The 11,748-nt window shown below is 40.1% G+C and overlaps 1 pseudogene across 1 annotated transcript; it reads right to left on the bottom strand.

The window, feature by feature from the left end:
- Positions 1-4,201: 4,201 nt before the first annotated feature.
- Positions 4,202-4,675, bottom strand: LOC307104415 (large ribosomal subunit protein eL21-like; annotated as a pseudogene). Its single transcript has one exon. The product of its transcript is annotated as a large ribosomal subunit protein eL21-like (transcript).
- Between the last annotated feature and the right edge of the window lie 7,073 nt (positions 4,676-11,748).

The raw sequence follows: 11,748 nt of genomic DNA, 5'->3' as shown, positions 1-11,748 counted from the left end.
AAGTGTCTAGGTGGCGGCCCTGAATTAACATTTTTAAGGGTCCAGGTGATTTTTAGCTACATGGTCTTCTGAGCGCATTTTGAAAGTCACCATCTCAGAGAAGGTGGGGCCATTAGGAAGGCAGCAGCCACAACCACTGGGTGAAAGCGAGCAGGAGGCAGCTTTCCTGTGATTGGGGTTAATAAGCAGTGACTATGGCTGCGATGCTTTGTCAGAAGAGCACAAACATTGTGGGGTAAGATCAAAATGAGAAATAAAGAAGGAACTATGAACTACACAATACTTTTCCTTTGGCCATCATGCATAGTAAAGGATGTAATTCCTCATAATGGAGATGGGAGTTCAATCACTTTTATTTTACTACTAGAGGCCCAGCGCATGAAATTGTGCACGCGTAGCGTGCTGCTGCTTGCTGCCACTCGCTGCCCCACTCACCCGCCTGCCGCTGTGAGCCATGAGCCGCCCTGCCCACCCCTATGAGCTGCTGCTCGCAGGCTCAGGGGGAGGGACTAAGAGGTGGTCAATGCACCTCATGGCGACTGGTCGAGGGGTCATTCTGGTCATTACATATATGGTCCCTGGCCTTTTATTATATAGAATTTTCAAAGAAATATATTCATCAAACTCGTCTGTCAAGTTTCAAAAGGTGAATATGCACTTTCATGTCAAACAGTGTGGCAGACTGCATGTTCAGAGAAACTCTTATGCTACAGTGTCCCAAAAGCATTGAACACAGATATAAAACAGCAACAACAGCCCTGACTGGTTTGGCTCAGTGGATAGAGCATCGGCCTGTGGACTGAAGGGTCCCAGTTTCGATTTCAGTCAAGGGCATGTACCTTGGTTGCGGGCACATCCCCAGTAGGAGGTGTGCAGGAGGCAGCTGATCGATGTTTCTCTCTCATCTATGTTTCTAACTCTCTATCCCTCTTCCTTCCTCTCTGTAAAAAATCAATAAAATATATTAAACAAACAAACAAACAAAAAAACAAAACAGCAACAACAACAAAGTGCATAGGTGAGATGATCCGGAAAGTAGGAGAATTCCTTGTAGAATAGAAATGATGAGAAAGCAAAATTCTCACAGGTTTACTGAGCACTGATTTCAGAGGGTCTGGTGGGTGGCAAGAGATCAACCAAAGAACTTGTATGCATATATGCATAACCCATGGATACAGACAATAGGGTGGTGAAGGCCTAGGGTAGTGGTCAACAAACTGTGGCTCGCAAGCCACATGCGGCTCTTTGGCCCCTTGAGTGTGGCTCTCCCACAAAATACCACGTGCGGACGCACACGTACAGTGCGATTGAAACTTTGTGGCCCATGCGCAGAAGTCGGTTTTTGGCTCTCAAACGAAATTTCAATCATTGTACTGTTGATATTTGGCTCTGTTGACTAATGAGTTTGCTGACCACTGGCCTAGGGCAATGGTCAAGTATGGGCTAGAAGGAGTCAATGGGGGGAGGGGAGAAGGGGACATATGTAATCTTTTAAACAATAAAGATTAAAAAATGCACAAGTACAGTGTAATGACTATAGTTAACCTTTTGCACTCGCTTGCTTTTTTCTCTATTCCTTTATTCTAATGCTAACCGTGTCGAGTCACACTCGACATCTGAGTGCAAAAGGTTAATAATACTGTATTGTATCCTTAAAATTTGCTAAAAGGGTATATTTCTAGTGTTCTCAACACACAGGTATCCGTGCACAAATGCTAACTATATGCAGGGATGAAAACATTAACTAGTTTGATTGTGATGATTATTTCACTATATGGTTTTAAATAAATACAATTTTTATTTGTCATTTATACCCCAATAAATCTGTAAAAAAAAAAAAAAGAAAGAAAAAGAAAATATCTGTCTGACCTTGGTGGCTTCGTTGGGCTGTGTGAATAAGGCAGAGGGAACCAGGCCTGGGGTATAAAAAGGGCAGGATGAGGGATCAGGGATTGGCAAATAAAGCTCGAGTCCCCAAAATAGAACGCAGTCATGTGGTTACCCAAGAGAAAATCTGTTCTGCAGAGGAAGACAGAATGAGCATTTGTGGGTCCCAGTCTAGTCTCTGAAGAGAGTAGTCAAAACTGTAAATATTCCCTGAGAATTCCCAACTACATGCATACTTGGAGTCAAATTTTACAAGTCCTATGTGGCCTGAACAAACTCAAGCTAGGTTGATTAGTGTTCCTGTCTTAGTCTTTTTGGGATGCTGTGTCATACCATTGCCTGGGTGGCTTAAAAACAACAGAAGTTTAATTCTTACAGTTGTGGAGCCCAGGCAGTCTTAAGATTAAGGCACCAAAATGGTTGCCTTCTGATGAGGGCCCTTTTCCTGGTTCATAGCCATGTCTTCTATCTGCAAACTCACACGATGGAAGGGGCTGGGTTCCATGCCCTTGATGCATGGCAGCCCTCTTGCCTGGATGGAAGCTCTCAGGGACATCCTTAGAAATCTAGGTTGCAGTCTGTAGGCTGATGGGGAAGGCACCCTCTGGAGGAGGGGCCACCTCCACGGTTCCATACCTGGGGTGGCTGAGGATTATGGTGCTAAAATTGGAATTCTAGAGCTGAGCCCAGGATATGAAGTGGGTTGGGTAACAGAAACTCCTCCTCTGACATCATTCTGCCCTGCAGGCTCTTGCACTCTGGTCTGGTGGGGGCCAACCCTGAAGATCTCTGAAATGTCTGCAGGGTCATTTTTTTCATTGCCTTGGACAACAGGTCCTGGCTATGTGGGATGGATGACCGATCTCCCACTATCTTGATAAATAGCTCCTAGCTTCCATGGAGATGGTTGATCTACACAAATCCCTGTATCAAAATTGGCCACAAGCCCTAACCAGTTTGGCTCAGTGGATAGAGCATTGGCCTGTAGACTGAAGGGTCCCAGGTTCGATTCTGGTCAAGGGCATGAACCTCGGTTATGGGCACATCCCCAGTAGGGGGTGTGCAGGAGGCAGCTGATCGATGTTTCTAATTCTCTATCCCTCTTCCTTCCTCTCTGTAAAAAATCAATAAAATATATTTTTAAAATATTGGCCACAAGCTTTGAGTTCTCAACTAAACTCAGCTTCTTATTTTTTTTCAATATGGGTAGACTGAGAATTTTTCAAACTTTTAAGTTCTGTTTAATTTATTAAACGTTCTGTCTTTCAATCATTTTTCTCTTCTTGAATTTTACTGCAAGCATTCAAGAGAAGCCAAGCTGTTCCTTCAACACTTTGTTTAGAAATAACTTTAGCCAAATATCCAATTTTATTGCTCAAAAGTTCTACCTTCCATTAGGACACAAACACAATTTAGCCAAGCTCTTTGCCACTTTATATCAAGGATCACTTTGCCTCCAGTTTCCAGTAATGCTCCTTATTTCTGTCTGAGACCTTATCCAAATAGCCTTTATCATTCATATTTCTGCCAACACTCTGCTCATAAGCACTTAGATACTCTCTAAGAAGACTGAGACTTTCTCTCCAGAGCTCCTCTTCTGAGGCCTCACCAGCTTTCCTTCAATACTTCATGCACAGCAGTGTAGGTGTTTTCAAACATGCATCTCCAGAATCTTCTAGACTCTGCCCATTACCCAGTGCCAAAGCCACTTTCACATTTTTGGGTATTTATTATAGCAGCGTTCCAATCTCAGCACCGATTTTCTGTCTTGGTCTCTGTCTCAGGCTTACGTGTATGGACGATATCCCATGCCCTCTACGTTGAGTTGGAGCCAATTGGTGGGGAACACTGGTAGAGAATTAGAGGAAGGAAGAAGAATGACCTAAGGATAGTTAATCCTCTGACTAGTTGCCTTAGTTAGCTGTATCCTTCCCCAAAATGTTCTTGCTTGACTCAAAATGGCCTGCAGTACACAGCTCCATGTCTTTCTGAGTTCTGGGACCCACTTCATCTTCTTGTTCCTCAGGACCTAAGCCGCTCACTCATTCATCCTAACTGACTTGGTTGCTGCATGGCTCATGGTTCCCTTCATCTGTCCGACTTTTAAATAGGCATTTTTATAAGCTACATCTTTCTCTTTGAATTTGTCCAATTTGGGTGTGCTATTCATTTCATTTCTTTTCTTTTTTTAAGACAAAAGTTTTCTTTATTTTTTGGGGGGTTGGGGGGGGGGGAACATCACATTTCTACTCAATTAAGAGAAACATTTTTATCAGTACAGAGGGTTTTTTTTTTTTTTTCTTCTTCACACTTATCATGCCATGAATTCATAGGGAATGGGTCCCAGCAGCACAGGCCCCTTCCCATTGGTTCTCACAAAGTGTGCTTCTCTGAGTGGAACAGGCTCACACTTCAGATGGACCCAGGTACCTTCCTCTTTGGCTTCCTTCTTTTTCTGATCACTTTCCTTCCCACGTTGCAGGAAGCTATCTTGGCTCTTCGAGTGCTTACCATGCTCAATAGGTACATTCATTCTCTTGGCAAGAACCTTGCCCTTAACTTACTTGTTCACAACAATGCCCACTGCATGCTGGGTGACACTGTAGACTCTTCCATGGTAACATTTGTGGGGTGTTCCTTTTTGAACAGTGCCCATTCCTTTGATGCCCACAACATCACCTTTCTTGTAGATTCGCATGTGTGTGGCCAAAGGAACAGCTCCATGTTTTCCAAAAGGCTTAGAGAGCACAGAGCGGGGGCCTCTCCTCTTGCCCTTTGTGTCAGTCATTTTGGCGAATTACTGGAAGATGGCGGTTCTGGTCAAAACGGCTATTTATTTCTTGTTTCCTATTAGTATAAAGAAAACTGGAAGATAGAGTGAGGTAGTCTAATATGGACATAATCTAAATTCCAAGAGGAAATGAGAGAAGAAACACAATGAAAAATACATAATATTTAATAATACAAACATATAAAAACTGATAATCATCTGGAACTGATTAAACATAATAATCCTCATATAAGGGAAGCAAACTGTATACCAAATATAATAAAGGTAAATTCAATCTATGTATAATAGATATGGTAGAAAAAGAATCCAAGAAAAAGAAGAGATCTTAAAAGCTGTCAGAATGAAAAATGGGTTACACATAAATGAATTGTGGTTAAACTGATGTCTTTCTTCTCAGTAGCTACAAAGGAAGCCAGAAGACTGTGGAATAATACATTTAAAAAGTGAGAGAAAATAACTATTATCTAAAATGATAGACTTGGAAAAAATGTTTCAAGGATGAGGGTGAAACAAAGAGTTTTAGATAAATCAAAACCGAGAGAGTTTATTACCAACAGACTATACTAAAAAGAATGTTAACAAATGCGGTCCAGGAAAAATAAAAATGATCCCTGAATATCTGAGAAGCCAGCTCTGAAAATGGTAGACTTGTGAGTAAGCCTACACAAATATCAGCCACATAAATTAATAATGATACATCTTATTTGTGCAGTTCAAAAAAGAGATTTATAATCTTAAAAAGCAATGGCACATGTTTGGGAGATATATATTACAGTGCATTAAATAAAGCTCCACTGTGATAAGAACTATGGTTGGTGTTTATGAGTTTGTAGAGGTAGGAGAGGCTTGTATTTTCATAGTAGAGATTTAGGGCAATCCTGTGAGAGCAAATCAGAGGGGGAAATCTCATGCACTGTGCAGTATCCAGAGAATCACTTGATACTTTGCAGTTTCATCTTCCTAGCATCCCCAAAGCAAAGCGAAACCATATCTGTGTTCAGACAGAACGTGCAAGACACTGATGGGCTGAGATACTGAGGTAGTGCTTTTTCCTGATTACTTAGAAGAGAGGTTTCTTTTCCCAATTATACATCTTCTTTTTTTTTTTTTTCCCAGAGAGGCAGCTGGTAGGGAAGGCAACTTCTAAATCAGAGAAGTGGGTCCCGTGCTGATTGGCCAGCATGGTCGTAACCAAGCATGGAATTATCAGACAGAAGGTCCCCTTATCTGCTGCAGGGCTTTCTTCCACTGAAATAGATTTCTCTTTGCTTTAGGTAGTTCTGTCCCAGAGCACACCACATTTTCTGGGCAAGAGAGAAAGGTCATGGAATTTATTCTTGGATTTATTGTTTGAGTTGTTGCCTTCACTGGAGAGCCCAATGAATCTGCCTCTTTGCAATGCTGGGCCTGTCCGGGTAGTCAATTTGGTTCCGTTTCGGTTTGAATGCTTTCCATGGACAGGGTCTGGTTTCCTCTAACAACCATCTTGGCGCATGCTTAAGGACTGGCTGGCTCTTCGCTCACCTTGTGATTTCTTAATGCTCTATTAAGCCCCACATTCCAAGTCCGGACTTCTACTTTCTGTCCAACAGAAATAACTGACTTTGGGCCCCACGTTTCAAGGACAATGCGAGCAGTTTAATAACCTAGAAACATTTTCATCACTCCTTTCACTCGATATTTTACCGTTACCCCTGGGATATAAAAAAAATAAAGAGACTGCTTTTCACATTGATTTTCTTTGCTCAGAGCAGAATTCAGTCTTTGGTCTTACTTCAGATACAGCGTGGGTCCCAATGCATGCAGTTGCTTCTCTGGAACCTGTCAGCTCACCACGCGTAGCTTCAGAGATGTGTGACACTTTGGGGACTCAGGTTAATCTGCTAAATGTAATCCTCCAGTCTGCTATATGCTGCTTATCCACATTAAGCTTTGACATAAAAAGGATTTGGCCTCTAAAATATTCATTTTTCTCAAGGGAACTTGACTCTAAGACCTAAATTTTTTTTTTTTTTTTTTGCAGTACAGGATTTCCATCAAACATTGCAAAGGAAACTTAATTTTTCAAATAAAAAAAAATTCCCCAACAATGCAGCTTTGAGGTTGAAATCTCTCAAGGTCCTTCATTTTGGGATTAATAGGCTTCAAGAGAAGTAAACAAATTTCTGTGAAGAAGATACAATATGGACAAGGGCTTAGACCAACCGCCTCCTCTCAGCATGGACTTCTTTTTTCCTGTTGTGTTGATGTTACACTTATCCTTGGCTTTTCATCAGTGACATTCAGTTGAGGGAGCTCTGTTTTGTGAGGTGGCTGGGTTTCTATCACCCACACCAGGCACTGAAGTAGATCTGTATTTTGTAAATCTGAAATATCTGCCTATTCAGGTAACAAACGCTTCTCTTCATTTGGAAATAGGAAGATCTGTGTTTATTAAAAAAGATAAAGTTGTTAAACTTTAAATACATTTTTCTTATTGGGAAATGCCTTGGCTCAGGATAGCAGAGTACACAAAAGATATAAATGTATAGTGCAATAAACTCTCATAAACTGAGTACCCATGTAACCACTGCCCAAGTCAAAATAGAATCCTGGCCCTAGTCTGGGAGCACTTCTATGACCCGACCCCTCCCAAATAGTAACCCCTCTTTTCTTCCCAATGTAGCCACTATCTTGACTTCTAAGACAGCAATTAGTTTTTCCTACCCTGCAAGTATATTTAATTGGAACCCTTAGATATACATACATATGTAGGTGTAGATGCAGATATGTATATTTCTGTTGCTAATACACCTGGGAGTATATTGTGAGAGCTTTGTGTTACGGGTCTGTTCCAAGTAGTAGTGAGTAAAATGCTCTTTCTAAATAATTGTACCCATATACTCTCCTGAAAAGAGTGTTGAGTCTCTGTGGCTCCACACCCTTAGTAGTGATTGGTGGTGTCATTCTTTCCAGTTTTAGCCATGTTAGGGCATATGTAGTTATAGCTCATTAAAGTTTTAATTGGAATTTTCCTGATGACCAATGAGGTTTGAGCCCATTTTTAATTGTTAGTCTCTTTGTGACTTTTGTCCATTTTTCTATTGTGTTGGGCTATGTATTTTCTTATAGATCGATGTGGGTTTTTAAAAAATCATTTTGGACATGAGGCTTTTCTTGATTACATGCTTCATGTTGTATTTTGTATAGTATATTTTGATGAACAGACATTCTTAATTGTATAGTGGTTTGTGTTATTGATCTTCCCTTTAAGATGAATGCTTTTTGTATATTAAAAAAAAATCTCACCCCGAACCAAGGCAATGAAGACATTTTCCTGTATTATCTTCTGGAAGTCTTATCATTTTGCTTTTCTTACCAAGAGCTACAGTTTATCTGGAATTACTTTTTGTATGATTTGGTGCACAGGTTCTATTTACTTTTCCCACGTGGATATACAGATAACCTCTCAAGCTTCTCATACTTTGAAAATGAGCATCCATTTTATATTATTTCCTCTGTTTAAAATACAGCATTCAGCCCTAGCCAGTTTGGCTCAGTGCGTAGACATTGGCCTGAGGACTGAAGGGTCTCAGTTTCAATTCTGGTCAAGGGCACATACCTTGGTTGCAGGCTTGGGCCTGGCTCTGGTCAGGGCGCATGCGGGAGGATATCAATGTGTCTCTTTCACCTCTCTCTCTCTCTCTCTCTCTTTCTCTCCTCTCTCCCCACCACACTTCTTCCCTTCCACTCTCAAAAAATCAATGTGAAAAATATCCTTAGGTAAGGATTAAAAAAAAACAACCCCAAAATTAACAAAAATACAGCATACATATTTTACAAGTTAGTATGCAGTAGCCATGTATTACTTAATTGGTCAGGCTTTAGCTAAATTTTGCTTTACAGAGGAGATGGAGATGAAAAAATTAGTGAGGGGTACCTAAAATTCTCTTTGCTCAACTAGTTCCTCTTCGGAGAGGCCACATATGTGTGTGCTCAGGTCAGCAAATCAACACCAGTTCTGCACTGGGAGAGTTATATTGAGCTTATTCAGGCCATTATTGGACTTTGATGGGTGTTTAGATTCTTTCTCAAAAAAATTTGTTTTACATGTACAGAAGTAACATTCTTACATTGCTGAATTGTGTATTACTTCAATCGAGCTTAACTTTGGTTTACAAGATAAATGAATTACTGAAATTACCCATTTGTAATTTTATTTTATCTTTGAGAATGAATAAAACCTCTTGTCAAGAACATTGCTCCAATCAAAAGTATAAAACACACAGAGAGAATTATCTCTATCTTAAAAAAATTCAAAATGGAACTTCCATTTGACCCAGTAATCCCACTCCTAGGAATATATCTAAAGAAAACAGAAACACCCATCAGAAAGGATATATGAACCCCTATGTTCATAGCAGCACAATTTGCAATAGCTAAGATTTGGAAACAGCCTAGGTGCCCGTCAGCAGATGAGTGGATTAGAAAACTGTGGTACATCTACACAATGGAATACTACACTGCTGTAAAAAAGAAGGAATTCTTACCATTTGCAACAGCATGGATGGAACTGGAGAGCATTATGCTAAGTGAAATAAGCCAGTCAAAGAAAGATAAATATCACATGACCTCACTCATTTTTGGAATATAATGAACAACATAAATGGATGAATAAAAACTGAACCAGAGTCATAGAATCATTGCCTAGACTGTCCAACCTATGAGGGAAGGCGGGACGTGAGGGGGTAAGAGGTCAACCAAAGGACTATATGCATGCATATGAGCATAACCAATGGACACAGATGGGGACCAGGGGGTGGGGGGTTGGGAGTTGAAGGCATGTGCTCGGGGTTGGGGGCAGCTGGGGAGAGGTCAATGGGGGAAAAAGGAGAATTATGTAATACCTTAAATTATAAAGAACTTAAATTTAAAACACACACACACACACATAAAAATACTTCTTTTAGAAGGATAGGATACTAATTTCAATTAATGATTCCAGCCAGTATTTGATACAAATATAATGTTCAAAACCCTTTAATTACAACAGTTAAACTTATTGCATTCATTTTTTATTAATTTGATAAACATCAGAATGAGAGCAAATTTATAGTACCATATAAAGGAAAAGTACATTCACTTGAATTAATATTAACATTTTTAATCACTTATCAATTCTCCAGATCATATGTTCCCAACTTGTAATGTAACCAATATTATAAGTTAACTAGAGGCCTGGTGCACAAAATTCATGCATTTGTGTGTGTGGGGGGGCGTCCCTCAGCCTGGCATGCACCCTCTCACAGTCCAGGATCCCTCAGGGGATGTCCGGGAGCCCTCACGGGGAGTGAGTCTAAGCCGTCGGTTGGACATCAGCGCTGCTATGGAGGCAGGAGAGGCTCCCACCACCTCTGGCTGTACTCACCAGCCTTGAGCCTGGCTTCTGGCTGAGCGGTGCTCACCCTGTGGAAGAGCACTGACCGCCAGGGGGCAGCTCCAGCATTTAGAGTCTGCCCCCTGGTGGTCAGTGCACGTCATAGCAACTGGTTGTTCCACCAATCGGTTGATTTGTATATTAGTCTTTTATTATATAGGATAATTGTATTTTGCATGTATCTTGATTTATTGCATATGATAATAGAATAACAAAGCATGGCTAATCCAAATGTGAAATAATGATTAAATCATAGTTAATTAAAATAATGACAGTTAAAATTTAAGGACTGAAAGTGAAATGAGCTTGGATAGAGCCTTTTCATAAAAAGCATTATTAATGGCATCTTTATGGGTCCATTATTTTCTTTTTAATATAAACTGGAAAAATCAAGTAATTTGAAGCATATACCTTTAAAACTTATTTACTTTTTGTATTCAATATATTTATATTAAAATCTCTTTCCCAGCCCTGTCATCTTCAAAGCCCTGATATAAACCTAATTTTTGACTGATTGCTCAACTCAGATTTTAACATGTCAAAACAAGCATGTAACATTTGCCTCAAAATGCGTGTTCTCCTTCTAATTCCTATCTCTGTTTGGTTTGATATTTTAAATCTCCTTTGACTTCTCATCCACTCATTTCCCAAAGGTTATCATGTCTTATTTATTCTAATATATCTTCTTGACTTTACTAATTGTCTTCTTCAGTTCACCTGAATCCTGACATAGGTAACCTAACATTTTCTCTGCCCTTACACTGTCTTTCCAGTCTATCTTTATACTACTGAGAAATTTATTTTAAAATGGTCATTAGAATAAGACTATGCTCAGAATAAAATCTTTACATAACTAGATTCTGAACGTGAATCCTGGAGTGCTCTAAATTTACCTCTGCTCCCCACATCCAATCCTACCAGTGTATCCTTTTTCTCAGCAATCCTTAACATTTGTCTAGGCTCCTGCACCACTTTCACAAAGGAAGCCTTTGTCTTGTCTTAATTTCAAGGCGCCATACTGGGCTCTTGAACTCTAATGTTAGTCTTGATCTAAGGGCAGATTTCTGCTAGAAAAATTGGAGATGAGGAAGGGATGGAGGGATGCAGGGTGGAGGGGAACAGAGAAAGATAGAGATAGAGAGAGAGAGTGATTGAAAGACAACATTTTTGGGTTTTAATTTTGGCTCAGGAACCATGGGATAGTTATTTTCATCTACTATGTGAAGAAGATAGAGTGTTTTAGAGAGATTTCTGATTCCTCTAAGAGAAATCTCACTTAATTCTAGATTAATCAGCAAGTTCATTTATTATATCCCATACTGGATCACTTAGGAAGTAGAATGAACATCAGGATTTTTAACTTTATGTATTAACAATACCTTGAAGGACCCAGTTCTTTTCTTCTCTCTGCTTTACCATCTTCCATGCTACCCTTATCCTCAGGCTGTTGAAAGTATGATTGTAGCAATATCAGTTATTGCATCTAGTTATGATCTCACCCAGAATCTCTCCAGCAGATCACCTGTGGCACCTCACTAGCCACAATTGGGTGATGTGACTCTTCCTGGGGCTATTGCTATGGAGGGGAATGGCATTACCTCTGGTACCCTACAACCCACATTTGGATATAAAAGTAAAGTGTCCCAGCTTCTCC

The sequence above is a fragment of the Cnephaeus nilssonii genome (genome assembly GCF_951640355.1).
Source record: "Cnephaeus nilssonii genome assembly, chromosome: 8".
NCBI lineage: Eukaryota > Metazoa > Chordata > Mammalia > Chiroptera > Vespertilionidae > Cnephaeus > Cnephaeus nilssonii.
This window is presented reverse-complemented; position numbering and strand designations above follow the sequence as displayed.